The sequence below is a fragment of the Podarcis filfolensis genome, assembly GCF_964270895.1.
Source record: "Podarcis filfolensis genome assembly, chromosome: 8".
Lineage (NCBI taxonomy): Eukaryota > Metazoa > Chordata > Lepidosauria > Squamata > Lacertidae > Podarcis > Podarcis filfolensis.
Genome location: NC_139611.1, coordinates 79,157,973 through 79,172,335, shown reverse-complemented (window position 1 = coordinate 79,172,335; position 14,363 = coordinate 79,157,973). Strand labels below are relative to the sequence as shown.

Genomic DNA, 14,363 nt, shown 5'->3' with positions numbered 1-14,363 from the left:
TTGTGGGCTAGTGTTGTAAAGAGCATGCTCAGCCCAATCCTACTCACTCAGAATTAAATCCTGTTGCATTTAATAACGATAATAATAAATATAAAATCTGCACACTGCCCTTCATCCATAAATCTCAGGGCTTACACCCCTAGGGCTGGGCAATATTTGGTTTGCAACATCACAATATATCACCAGCTAAACTTTGCGATATAATGATATATCAAAATGTCTGAAATAAAGATGGTTATGTAGAGGCATTGGCTGAATTCAAGGTTTTCCCCACTTGGTGATTTTTCCATAGCGTGCACACACACATCATGATTCATTATCTATTACCAGGTGAAAAATTATGAAACCAATATCACAATATAGGGGTCAAACCAGCTTTGAACGATATATCAATATATTGCCCGGCCCTACTCCCCACTAAGTGTGTATAGGATTGTAGATTTAGTAGTCTGATACAACAGGGCTCATCATTTTAAGTGCCAAAAAAAGGAAAGTAAAAGATGCTGTATAGGACACGGTACCTTATTTATAAAATTACATAACAGCCTTTCCTTAAAAGCTCCTTAAATATTAAAAACCTATATAAAAAACTAATACAATAGTAAACACAACTAAAACAAACTCTTTGACTATAATATCAGAGTTAACCATTCTTAGACACTGAATAAATAAAACATTTTTAGAAGTCTTAGCCCAAGAAACACACACTATGGTTTTATTTTTACAGTACTGTCAATGTACAGAGCACTTTAGAGTGCTCAAGAAAACAGGTCACTGTCCCGAAGGGCAACAGGAAGATGGAAGGGAGAGTTAAGGGATAAAAGAAATGAAACTTCACTACAGTGGTACCTCGGTTTTCTAACGTAATCCGTTCCAGAAGACCATTCAACTTCCAAAATGTCCGAAAACTGAAGCATTTACTTATGGAAAACTCAATATGGAAGCTACATGGCACGTTCAACTTCTGAAAAGCATTCAAAAACCAAAAGAGTTACTTCCTGGTTTTCGGGTTTCGAAAACCTAAACGTTCGACTTCTTAGATGTTCAAAAACCGAGGTACCACTGTACTTATGTTTAGCAAGCCATGAGGGCTCTGGCTGAAATCTTAAACTTGCTCACCAGGGAGAAAGCCCCACTAAATGCAATGGATTTAAGTAGACATGGACACGTTAAACTAGGGAACTCACTCCCACTAGAAACAGCGATGACCACCAACTTGGGTAGATTTTAAGAGGGCTGGACCAATAAAGCATAAAGCCACCAATGGCTACTAGCTACGATGGCGATGGTTGGTTGGGCGTGATAATGTTTCTGAATACCAGTTGCTGGAAACCTCAGGAGGGGAGAGTACAGTGGTACCTCGGGTTACATACGCTTCAGGTTACATACGCTTCAGGTTACAGACTCCGCTAACCCAGAAATAATACCTCAGGTTAAGAACAGACCTCCGGAACAAATTAAGTACTTAACCCGAAGTACCACTGTATGTTTCTGAGCTCAGTTTTTGACGGAGCGTAAGAGCTCTGCATTGGCTCCCAGTACGTTTCCGAGCACAATTCAAAGTGTTGGTGCTGACTTTTAAAGTCCTAAACAGCCTTGGCCCTGTATGCCTGAAGGAGGGCCTCCACCCTCATCGTTCTGCCTGGACACTGAGGTCCAGCGCCAAGGGCCTTCTGGCGGTTCCCTCACTGCGAGAAGCCAAGTTACAGGGAACCAGGCAGAGGGCCTTCTCGGTAGTGGCGCCCGCCCGGTGAAACACCCTCCCATCAGATGTCAAGGAATAAACTTTTAGATAACTTTTAGAAGACATCTGAAGGCAGCCCTGTTTAGGGAAGTTTTTAATGTTTAATGCTGTATTGTGTTTTTAATATTCTGTTGTGAGCTGCCCAAAGTGGGCGGGGTATAAATAATAAATTAATATTATTATTATTATTACTTGTGCTTGGCTTCTGCTTGTGGGTTTCCCACAGACATCGGGTTGGCCAGTTTGAGAACAGGATGTTGGGCTAGAGGGGCCGTTGCCCTAATCCAGCAGGCTATCCTTACGTTCTTATTGGATAATAAGACTGTGCTCTAAGGAGCTAGCCAAGGGTTCGAAAAAGTTGCGTTGCAAGGAGAGAGTATGGAAGGGAAAGAACGACAGTAAGTATCATATAGGTGTTCTGAAAGGGAGTTCCAAAGTCACGTAAGGAATCCGTCCGGTGGCTGAGCCCGAAGGACCAAAGTTCATAGGCTGGACTGCATTGAGACATATGTGTGGAGAAATTCGGAGAGAAGTGAAGCAGTTAGATAATTTTAGGCTCTGGACCTCAGAGTCTTTTGTGGGTTTTAAAGATAGTATTGTCTGCTGCTTTGCTTGCTTTTTACAGCTCATTCTGCCCGGTGAAGTCCTTTGGCAAAGTCCTGCCCCGACAGCACCACAGGGGGAAAGGCCAAGACCATGAAATGCCTATACAAAGGCTGCACCTGGTCAAAATTAATCCATGATTTTGGCACTACCACTGAGAAGGCCCTGCTCTTTGGTTTTTTTGGGGGGGAGGGAATGGGGAGTGGCACACTGGGTTTTACCCTACTTTGCCTAGTCATAGAGAAGGTCTAGAAAGAGCCGTGTGAGGCACTCAACTGGAAGTCCTGCTTCTGAGCTCCACCCGACTTCTGAGATTTTACAACACCTAAAACATTTTGAAGGGTTGAACATTTTGTGGTGAAATCACACTATGCTCAGTACTCAGTGAGTACTGAGGAGCCCCATCCATGCAGGGGTGGGGGGACAGGCTTTTATGCGGGGGCTCTAGAGTACTTTTTGAAAGGAAGGAAGGAAGGAAGGAAGGAAGGTGAGTAGATAGATAGATAGATAGATAGACAGACAGACAGACAGACCTTGGCTGCCCTGGGCTCCCTTGAGAGGAAAGACAGGCTACAAATGTAATATATAAATAAATTGGTAAGGGATAATAATAATAATAATAATTAATAATAATAATTTATTTGTACCCCGCCCATCTGGCTGGGTTTCCCCAACCACTCTGGGCGGCTTCCAACAAAGACAAAAAATACACTAAAATGTCACACATTAAAAACTTCCCTGAAGTCAGGTAGTTGTTTATCGCTTTGACATCTGATGGGAGGGCGTTCCACAGGGCGGGCGCCACTACCAAGAAGGCCCTCTTTCTGGTTCCCTGTAGCTTTGCTTCTCGCAATGAGGGAACCACCAGAAGGCCCTCGGCGCTGGACCTCAGTGTCCAGGCAGAACGATGGGGGTCTAGACGCTCCTTCAGGTATACTCCATTCCCCCAATTTTAGTGACCTCACCGGGGGTTTTTTAAAAAAGGGCTTTAAAATGTGCTTTGTGGAGTTGGTTTGTGTGTGTTTTTTTCTTGTTTTATGATGCATTTTTAAGTTGTGCACCACCCTGAGATCTGCTACTGAAGGGCAGTATGCAAATTTAATTAATATTAATATGAGGAACAACCATACTGAGTTCCAGAGTGTGTTTTTTTATAAAAGAGCCTTTCAGCATCCAAGAACCAGAGTTACGGAAGACAGGGTCCAAAACCTGGATTACTGGGACAACCATGGGCCAGCCATTGTCTCTCAGCCTAACCTACCTCACAGGGTTGTTGTGAGAATAAAATGGGGAGAGGGGGAACCATGAACTCCCTTTGGGGGGGGATGTGGGTGATAAATGTAATTAGTAAATACATAAATAGAATTAAGTCCACCACCTTTGCCTTACAGAATCTGGAAACAGGGCTCAGAATCCAACAACTCCCAAGACTTTGGAATAGGCCAAATTGCAGCCAGGGATGCAGGGAAGGCCTTGGAGGAAGATGTTTGCCACTTGTTACAAGTAGCCTGGGGGTGTATTTAAAACAAGGGGGGGAAAGGCCAGCCAGCAATTTGCACAGGATCAAAAACAAAGAGCAAGAGTGAATCCGGGGAAGAGGAAAGAACTGCAAAACATTCTGTGAATAGCCTGGAGGAACAGGGAAAGGATACAATGCAGATAAGAAGAGGAGGAGGGTTGGGGAGAAGGTCCAGACAATGGTCTGATGGCACATGATGCTATTAAGGTATATTTGTTAAAGCTAAGCAGGTCTCCAACTTGGCCAGTTGCTTAGACGGGAGACTGAATAACCAGGGCTGGCTCAGTCAGAAAGGCAGTTTGTAACTTAGCATGCCAGGGGAGACGGCTGGAGCACTTAGGTCATGCATGTCCAAAGTCCGTTCCGGTGGCCTAATCCGGCCTGCCGGTCGGTTTAATCCAGTCCCCGTGGCAGTTTATTTCCGGGATAAGGTAAAGGTAAAGGGACCCCTGACCATTAGGTCCAGTCGTGGCCGACTCTGGGGTTGCGGCGCTCATCTCGCTTTATTGGCCGAGGGAGCCGGCGTACAGCTTCCGGGTCATGTGGCCAGCATGACTAAGCCGCTTCTGGTGAACCAGAGCAGCGCACGGAAATGCTGTTTACCTTCCTGCCAGAGCGGTACCTATTTATCTACTTGCACTTTGATGTGCTTTCAACTGCTAGGTTGGCAGGAGCAGGGACCGAGCAACGGGAGCTCACCCCGTCGCGGGGATTCGAACTGCCGACCTTCTGATTGGCAAGTCCTAGGCTAAGCTCAACAAGTTCAATCCTTAAAAAAAGCTCAACAACTTCAATCTTAAATAAAGGTCAATAACTTTGGTGGGCCCTCACGCATGTTCCCCTCATCAAATCTGGCCCTCTTTGGAAAAAGTTTGGGCTTCCCTGACTTAGGTCCTCATAGGCTTCTCATAGGCAATTGGTTGGCCACCGTGAGAACAGGATGGTGAACTAGATAGGCCACTGGCCTGATCCTGCAGTTCTCTCCTTACGTTCCTGTGCCAAGCTGGAGCCCCGCACAAAGGAAGGTCGTGACCCCAAGTCGTATGTGTCATGTAAGTGTCTCCCACAGGGGAGCCGCAGAAAGAATGTGGTTGGTCAAGGGAGCCATGGACTCCCAAAGGCTGAGTGAAAACCACTGCTCTACAGGTTTCTACGTGCAAAAAAAATGGAAAGGAAGCAAACCCAGAGGTCCTTGAGAAGCACTTTTGATGCATATACTTAGATAGGAAAGGTGAAACGAGAAAGAAAACGGCAAATGCAAATTACAGTGCGTTTTCTCAACTTTTCTAAAAAAGCTCAACAACTTTTTTGGGGGTCTCCTAAAAAAAGCTGTGCCTCAGGAGCTGGGGGGGGGGGTTGCTACGCTGCTGACGAAGGAAAGTTTGGGGCCAACAGAAGTTTGAAACAGAAGCAAGGCCTTTGTGTAAACAGGTTTGAGCCTGGCCTCGTGAGACGTGAAGCTCCTTGTCCAGATTCCTGCCTAGCCGGGGGTATTCCTGGGCTCACAAACAGTCTGTCACCGTCTCATCTCCCCATCTGTAAAGCAGGAATATTAATGATCTGGCTGCTCAGTGCTACTGTGAGGTTGGGCGAGGTGATTGCCACAAAGCACGGGGAGCATCAGCAGACACTCCAGGGGGAAGGAGTGCAGCTGAGAAGGTGCTAGCACAAAAGTGAAGGATCAGGGGTGGGAACGGCAACTCACTCTGTTCCTGGGCCACGGGGCACACAGGGAACAGGCAGCAGCAGATCTGAAGGAATGTGAGCGGGGAGGGATCCCTGTCCGGGCATGTTGGGGAGCTCAGAAGATTCCATCCTCCAAGCAGACAGGCAAGGGTGGGGAGAGGCAGAGCCCAAGCGACCGGGGCCTGGCTGCAGGGAGGGAAGCGCTGATCAGGAAGCCCCCCTGAGGTCTACAGGCACAGACCACTTTCCGTTCATGTCCATGGAGAGTGCCATGAAGACTCCGCCTCTCTGCAAAAGCCAATTTTGCAGGACTTGCACAGTGCAGATCTGGGGATCTGGGCGGTGGGGGAATAGGCTTGCTAGCTCCCAACTTCCTTGCATGGCGCAAAGAAGCAACGGTATCAAGGAGGCCACTAGGACACAGCGCCAAGCTGCATTAGGGCGCTGGTATTTACGTTGTACACAACCCATGTGTAAAGCACATTCAATGGATATTTAAAGCACACGGCTTCTCCCAAAGAATCCCAACCCCCCAAATGTCCCTATTTTCCAGAGACAGTCCCAGATTTACAGAAGCCGTCCCGGTTTCTGATTTGATCCCGGAATGTCCTGCTTTTCCTTAGGACATCCCTATTTTCATTGGAGAAATGTTGGAGGTATGGAGTTATGTGAATCCTGAGCCAAGGACATAAGTAACTCCACAACCTTTAGAAGACATCTGAAGGCAGCCCTGTATAGGAAAGTGTTTTGTTTTTTTATGTTTAATGTTTTACAGTGGTACCTCGGGTTACAGACGCTTCAGGTTACAGACTCCACTAACCCAGAAATAGTACCTTGGGTTAAGAACTTTGCTTCAGGATGAGAACAGAAATTGCGCAGCTGCAGCATGGCGGCAGCAGGAGGCTCCATTAGCTAAAGTGGTGCTTCAGGTTAAGAACAGTTTCAGGTTAAGAACGGACCTCCAGAACGAATTAAGTTCTTAACCCAAGGTACCACTGTATTATGTTTCTATATGTGTTGGAAGCTGGCCAGAGTGCCTGGGACAACCCAGTCAGACAGACAATATAACAGGATTATTTGTGGGGAATAGGAATTCATTCATTCCCCCCCCCAAAAAAATAGTCCGGCCCCCCACAAGGTCTGAGGGACAATGGACCGGCCCCCTTCTGAAAAAGTTTGCTGGCCCCCTGCATTACATTAACAAACTACATTTCCCATCATTCTCTGGGGAGAAGCCGTATCCTTTAAATGTTTGGTGTGGATCTACGTAGTTGTCTTCTTAACCTATATGTCCTTGGTTAAGAAGACACTTACGGCGGCATTCCTAGGAACATACCGAGCCACAGCACCGGTCCATCTAGTTCAGTATGGACTACACTGATTGGCAGAGGCTCTCTGGGTTTAAGGTGGGTCTCTCACAGCCTTGAGATGCCCAGGACTGAACCTGGGACCTTCTGCATGCAACGCATGTGGCCTGTCACTGAGTGACAGCCAAGTATCGCAAATATTTTGAACAACTGTTGTTGCCCGCCTTCAACTGGTCTGCAAATAAACTCTGGTTTCTCAAGGAAGGTGGGATACACAGTACAGTATTAAAATAACAAAAAAGGGGGGGGACCAAGCACTACAGAAAACACAAGTTTCCCCAACGTGGATATTAAAGCTCTGTGTTTAAAACAGGATGTGCAATGCAGCTTTTGCTCCATGTAATCCAGGGGCACGAGGACTGCAGAGCATACAAAAATATGAGTGCATAAGAAAAGTCTTGCTGGGTCAGCCTCGCTTTTTTGTGTGGGGGCGGGAGGGTGTAGCTCAGCTGCAGAGGTCCCAGTTTCAATCCGCAGTACAGTGGTACCTCGGGTTAAGTACTTAATTTGTTCCGGAGGTCCGTTCTTAACCTGAAACTGTTCTTAACCTGAAGCACCACTTTAGCTAATGGGGCCTCCTGCTGCTGCCGCGCCTCCAGAGCATGATCTCTGTTTTCGTCCTGAAGCAAAATTCTTAACCTGAAGCACTATTTCTGGCTTAGCAGCGGCTGTAACCTGAAGCGTATGTACCACTGTATATCCAGTTTGGGCTGGGAGAGACTCTTACCCCAAATCCTGGACAGAGTTCCTTCTAGTCAGTGTAGGCAAGGCTGAGGAAGGTGGGCCACTGGCCTGATTCAGTGTATAAGGCGGTTTCCCGTGTTCCTGACGGACGAAGTGCCCATCTAGTCTTTCTGGTATGCTGCTGCCTGATGCCGCTGAGAAAGGGTGGCCCAAGGGCGAGAAGGAGAAGGGAAGCCCACGAACCTGAGTTATATATGTGGTGAAAGGGGCATTCACACCGGGGAAGAGTACTATGGGAAGATGTGCAGGCCCAAGCGAGAGGGGATGCAAGCCACAATGGGAAGGAAGAGGCAGCAGCCTGGGGGATGTGCTATGCCCATGCTTCCAGCCCCAAAGAGATGTTTAGCAAGGCTGCATTGATTCAGTAAAAAGGCTGCAGAATTCAGCATTCTGAGGTTCTCAGGTTCCACTTTAAAAAAAAAGAAAGAAAACAGAGAGAGAGGTGGGGAAAGAGAGAAAGACAGAGAAGAGCAAGCTCTTGGGCCTTTAAGGTGTCAGAGCTAAAATTTCAATATTTATTTATTTTAATCCTGTTGCGTGCAACACCTGGAAAAACCTCTGAAGCCTTCTTGAAAGCTCATCGCCAAAGGGTCTTTAATTTAATGGCATCTTAACTTAAGGGTCCCCCCCCCCCCCGCCGCCACCGCCCCACCCTCCCAAGAGTAAATAGTAATGGCATGCAATATTGTAAAGAGGAGGGTTTTCCCTTGCAAGCAGCGAAGTCTCAGAGGGGCCCAGAGGGTGTTGGCTTGCAGAGGGGTGGGGAGGAAGGCGCACTGGACAGAGAGAAAGGTTATGCAAAAAAGCTCTGAAAAGCCAGATGATAGGAATATCAGCAAGGAATATATTGAGGTCTTCTTCTTTGAAAGTTTCAGGCTGCAGTCCTACGCAGCCCAGGAAGCAAACCCCCATTGGGCACAGTGGGGCTTGTTCCTAAGTAAACACACACAGGATTGTGCTATTATTAAGGCTATAAATTAGGACCAAATGGTCAAGAACACAGACCTCCTTGCACCATATACAGTACAGTGGTACCTCGGGTTAAGAACTTAATTCGTTCTGGAGGTCCATTTTTAACCTGAAACTGTTCTTAACCTGAAGCACCACTTTAGCTAATAGGGCCTCCTGCTGCCACCACTGCACAATTTCTGTTCTCATCCTGAAGCAAAGTTCTTAACCCGAGGTACTATTTCTGGGTTAGCAGAGTCTGTAACCTGAAGCATCTGGAACCCGAGGTACCACTGTACGAACTTTCTCTAGATCTGGCTGTGTTGATGGGCAGGCCATGGGCTTCTAGGGGCTTGCTTTTTTATATAAATATCAGGATGCGGTTTGAAAAAGTAATATGCAAAACAAGCCGTAAATGAGGCTGTGCTACAGAATTGGTCGTAAGGAACTGTTTTCCAGCGCATGCTGTTTGGGAACAGGACAGATCCATCCATTAGCAGACAGGTGAGTCCCTGGCCCTGTAAGCTGTCTGGATAGGAAAGCACTTTTTGGAACCATATTGTTATAGATTTGAGGGGATTCCCGCCCGCCCCCCCAAAACCCTAGAAATTAATAAATGGTAGTTGCTGTTTAGTCATTTAGTCATGTCTGACTCTTTGTGACCCCATGGACCAGAGCATGCCAGGCACTCCTGTCTTCCACTGCCTCCCGCAGTTTGGTCAAACTCATGCTGGTAGCTTCGAGAACACTGCCCAACCATCTCGTCCTCTGTTGTCCCCTTCTCCTTGTGCCCTCCATCTTTCCCAACATCAGGGTCTTTTCCAGGGAATCGTCTCTTCTCATGAGGTGGCCAAAGTAGTATTTTGATTAACTGGGATATGGATGAAAATATAAGCTGCAGGACTGTGCCAGACAAGGAATCCCTGGGCTGGCTTATGCACAACAGCTTGGCTGGCCTAACGAAGAGCAAATGACCTAATGGGCCATCTTGGGACGCGGGTGGCTCTGTGGGTTAAGCCACAGTGCCTAGGACTTGCCGATCAGAAGATCGCGGTACGAATCCCCGCAATGGGGTGAGCTCCCATTGCTCGGTCCCAGTTCCTGCCAACCTAGCAGTTTGAAAGCATGTCAAAGTGCAAGTAGATAAATAGGTACCACTCTGGTGGGAAGGTAAACGGCGTTTCCGTGCACTGCTCTGGTTCGCCAGAAGTGGTTTAGTCATGCTGGCCACATGACCTGGAAGCTGCACGCTGGCACCCTCGGCCAATAAAGCGAGTTGAGCCCCGCAACCCCAGTGTCGGTCACGACTGGACCTAATGGTCAGGGGCCCCTTTACCTTTACCTAATGCGCCATCCTAGAAGAATCCTTGGGCCTGCCTGGGAAGACAGATGTCAGACAGAAGACAGGTGATGTGGTGTGTGTGTGTGTGTGTGTGTGTGTGTGTGTGTGTGTGTGAAGGGACAGGAAAAGAAAGTTTTTGAGCAAGGTATCTTAGGAAGAAGAACCAGGAAGAGAGACTGGGGACCATTTGCATTTGCTGGGTCCTCAAGACTGGCCAAGGCTGCAGCCAGCACACAAATAATTACCAGGCTGCATGTCCTGCTTCTTCCAAAATCCTGGAGCCAATACTGAGTACAGGACACACCCGGCATGTCTGTTGTAGAATGACAATACACCCCTCTGCAGGAGCAAGAGCTGGGCACAAATTCAACAAATAGATGAACATCTGATAGCAACACAGTGTCGACCTCCTTTCAGTCAGACACTGCATGTTGCCAGACAATGTATTGAAACTTGGATCCTGCCCACCAAACTTGAAAGGGGTGGGATTTCATTGCAATCTATTGGCTGCTCCCCCTGCTTGCTGGGGAAAATATCATGGCAAGGAAGAGACTAGCTTGGCCCCATCTGTTGACCAGAAAAGGAACAGTGCAGGGAGCTTGCTTCTTCTTTCCCTGCCAGAAGAAATAACACCTTACAACTAAGAACTAGTGCCTGGGTTTGCTTTTTCCCCTCCTCCCTCCCAAAAGCTTTTCCTTTTGTGTCATGTCTTTTGGAAGCCTGGGTTCAGGGACTGATGGTTTCAAGACACTCTGGGAAGCCCCCCCTTTTTTGGGTTGAAGAGCAGGGTGCAACACACACAAGTAAATAAATGTGTATCTGACGAAGTGTGCATGCACACGAAAGCTCATACCAAGAACTAACTTAGTTGGTCTTTAAGGTGCTACTGGAAAGTAAATAAATAAATACTGGTGCTGAAGTGGGAAACCAGAATTGCTAAAGTCACAGTTGCTAAAGGATTGGATGCTGCCGGATAGCTCAGTCGGTAGAGCAGGGGTCACCAGCCTAAAACCCATGGGCCAGAAGCGGCCCACGGAGGTCGTTTGACCGGCCCCCGAACCACCCCTGAACTGAGCTGCCTGCTCTTGCGCTGCGCTAAACTGGCGCAGCGCGGGAAATTGTGTCTGCGCAGATGCAGATGCCAAAAATCACGGGCGGGCGCGATCCAGCCCACAGAGGGATCTCCACAGGACCGATCCAGCCTAGGCAAGATAAACCTTGCCGACCCCTGTGGTAGAGCATGAGACTCTTAATCTCAGGTTCATGGGTTCAAGCCCTATGTTGGGCAAGAGAGGGGCTGGATTACAGGACCCTGGTGGTCCCTTCCAACTCTACAATTCTCTGATTCTAAAATGTGGGAATGCCAGGAGAGGCCTGCCAGATCTGAGCCAAGGTTCATCTCCCCTCAGCAGCCAGCCCCCTGCCTCTGGGAAGCCTTAAAGGTAAAGGTACCCCTGCCCGTCAGGGCCAGTCATGACCAACTCTAGGGTTGCGCGCTCATTTCGCTCAAGAGGCCGGGAGCCGGCGCTGTCCGAAGACACTTCCGGGTCACGTGGCCAGCGTGACGAAGCTGCAGCTGGCGAGCCAGCACCAGCGCCACACACGGAAACGCCGTTTACCTTCCCACTATAAAGCGGTCCCTATTTATCTACTTGCACTTAGGGGTGCTTTCGAACTGCTAGGTGGGCAGGAGCTGGGACCGAACGACGGGAGCTCACCCTGTCGTGGGGATTCGAACCGCCGACCTTACGATCAGCAAGTCCTAGGCACTGAAGTTTTACCCACAGCGCCACCCGCGTCCCTTCTGGGAAGCCTTACAAGCAAGTAATGAACACAGCAGCCCCCTCTGCTGTTGCCTCCCTGCAAATTGCATTCTGAGGCATAGCGCTTCTGCCCCTGGAGTTTCCATGCTGCCATCGTGATGGTTAGTGGCCAGTTACGAAGAGCTCTCTGCCGTGAGTTCCCCCTGATGCACTTTTAAAGCGGTCGAAATGTGTGGCCATCATCACCACCATGTCTTGGGGTGGTGAATTCCAATACCACATGAGGTTTAGATTTGCCATGCCAGCTAGATCTGGGGACCCTGGATGCCTGTTTGAAGCTGATCAGGATTTCTCCAGTGGGAAGGTGAATAAAAGAGGGCAGATTTCAGCGAAAGATTGCTTGCCCACCAGTCCTTCAGCATACACCTGGTATGCAGGCTGAGACCCTACCTGCCCATGGACTGTCTCGCCAGAGTGGTGCATGCTCTAGTTATCTTCCGCTTGAACTACTGCAATGCGCTCTACATGGGGCTACCTTTGAAGGTGACCCGGAAACTGCAATTAATCCAGAATGCGGCAGCTAGACTGGTGATTAGGAGTAGCCGCCGGGACCAGATAACACCAGTCCTGAGAGATCTGAATTGGCTCCCAGTACGTTTCCGAGCACAATTCAAAGTGTTGATGCTGACCTTTAAAGCCCTAAACAGCCTCCGTCCTGTATACCTGAAGGAGCGTCTCCACCCCCATCATTCAGCCTGGACACTGAAGTCCAGCGCCGAGGGCCTTCTGGTGGTTCCCTCATTGCGAGAAGTGAGGTTACAGGGAACCAGACAGAGGGCCTTCTCAGTAGTGGCGCCCGCTCTGTGGAATGCCCTCCCATCAGATGTCAAGGAAATAAGCAGCTATCTTATTTTTAAAAGACATCTGAAGGCAGCCCTGTTTAGGGAAGTTTTTAATATTTAATGCTGTATTGTTTCTAACACTCGATTGGGAGCTGCCCAGAGTGGCTGGAGAAACTCAGCCAGATGGGCAGGGTATAAATAATAAATTATTATTATAATAAATTATTATATTACACAATTGTGGGGGAGCCCTGTGCCTATATTAAAAGGTCTAGGATGCTCTCAAGAGTTTACCTAGCATAAGATGCCTTAGAACAAGCCCCCAGAATCCTTTGCACCATGCAGGGCTTCTACAGCAGGCGTTCACAGGGCACATGGCAGAATGTGAACTCGGAAAGGCTTCCTCGAGAGCGGAAAGTTTTAAAAGCTGCCGGTTTAACACATAGAGTTTAATCCAAAAATTCAGGGCAATCTTATTTGACAACAGTCCTCTCTCATTCTCTGAAAGCTGTTATCCACTACTTGGATAATCTGTTTCAAAGCCATCTTTTAAACCTCAGCATTGTCTCAACAGAAAAGCAGGGCTTGGGTGAATGTGCTCTGTGTGCTCACCCAGGTGCCCCAAGAGGGGAGGGTCCCCCCCCCCAGGTTTGTGCTCCTTCCTAAAAACAGAGAATCGGCTCCAAAAAAACTAGGAGCAACTTTTTCCAGCTCTGCTGCTGATCTAGCTAACGGTTTCAGCATCTTTCTGTCAAGTCTTTATTATTTGTCGTCGGGTAACATTATATTGCTGTTGTTGCAACACACCCCAAGGAGAATTGACAAGCCATTGCTTTTGTGATCTACTGGTGAGCTTCCAAAGGCATCAATACCTGATCGTTACTGGAAAGAGGAGGGGCTAGATGGATTTGGATTTGATATCCCGCCTTTCACTCCCTTTAAGGAGTCTGAAAGCGGCTAACATTCTCCTTTCCCCTCCTCCCCCACAACAAACACTCTGTGAGGTGAGTGGGGCTGAGAGACTTCAGAGAAGTGTGACTAGCCCAAGGTCACCCAGCAGCTGCATGTGGAGGAGTGGAGACGCGAACCCGGTTCCCCAGATTACGAGACCAGCGCTCTTAACCACTACACCACACTGGGGCTTCCTCAGATTCAGCAAGTCGGTTCTTGCGTCCATTTGCGCCCAAAGCATGCACGGGAGAGACCTGTATCATCTATGCACGATCAAGTGGAATATATAACAAGTGAGATCTGCAATAAAATGTTGCAGCGCACCAAGTGTGGGACACTTCTGGCCCTCAAGATGCTGCCGAACCACAACTCCCATCTGCTTCAGCAAGCATAGCCAATGACCGGGGATGATGGGAGTTTAGCAACATCGGGAGAGGGGGCAGCAAAGGTTCCCCTACTCCTCCATTATACCCTAACACCTAATAATGCTCCTGTTCAGGGTTCCAGTCAACCATGCCCTATGTCAAGAAGCTGTCAAGGGCTCAAGCAGTTCACTCCCCCTGCCCGATTTTTTGTTTTCCCTTTCCGACTGACACTCAACATTTTGTGATTCCCTTGCTTCTACATAACTTGGGATTTACCTAAGCACGTCCTCTCGATTTCCAGCAGCCCCTTTTGGGCTCTAATTCTGTCAGGATCCTACCTCCGAGGGCACAATTCACAGGGAATGATGCTGAATTGCATGCCCTGTCTCCCCAGGTCTCTGAGCATGCGTGCCTCCTTCTGTTTAAACAAGGGGTTTGGATGATGGGTTTAAGATTGCAATCTAACAGGTTCCTAACCTGCCTGACTGT

General features: G+C 48.3%; 1 protein-coding gene across 3 annotated transcripts in view; it reads right to left on the bottom strand.

The window, feature by feature from the left end:
• ERF (ETS2 repressor factor) overlaps positions 1-14,363 on the bottom strand; it is a 39,277-nt gene that overhangs the window by 16,559 nt on the left and 8,355 nt on the right. The gene's annotated exons all lie outside the window — the stretch shown is intronic.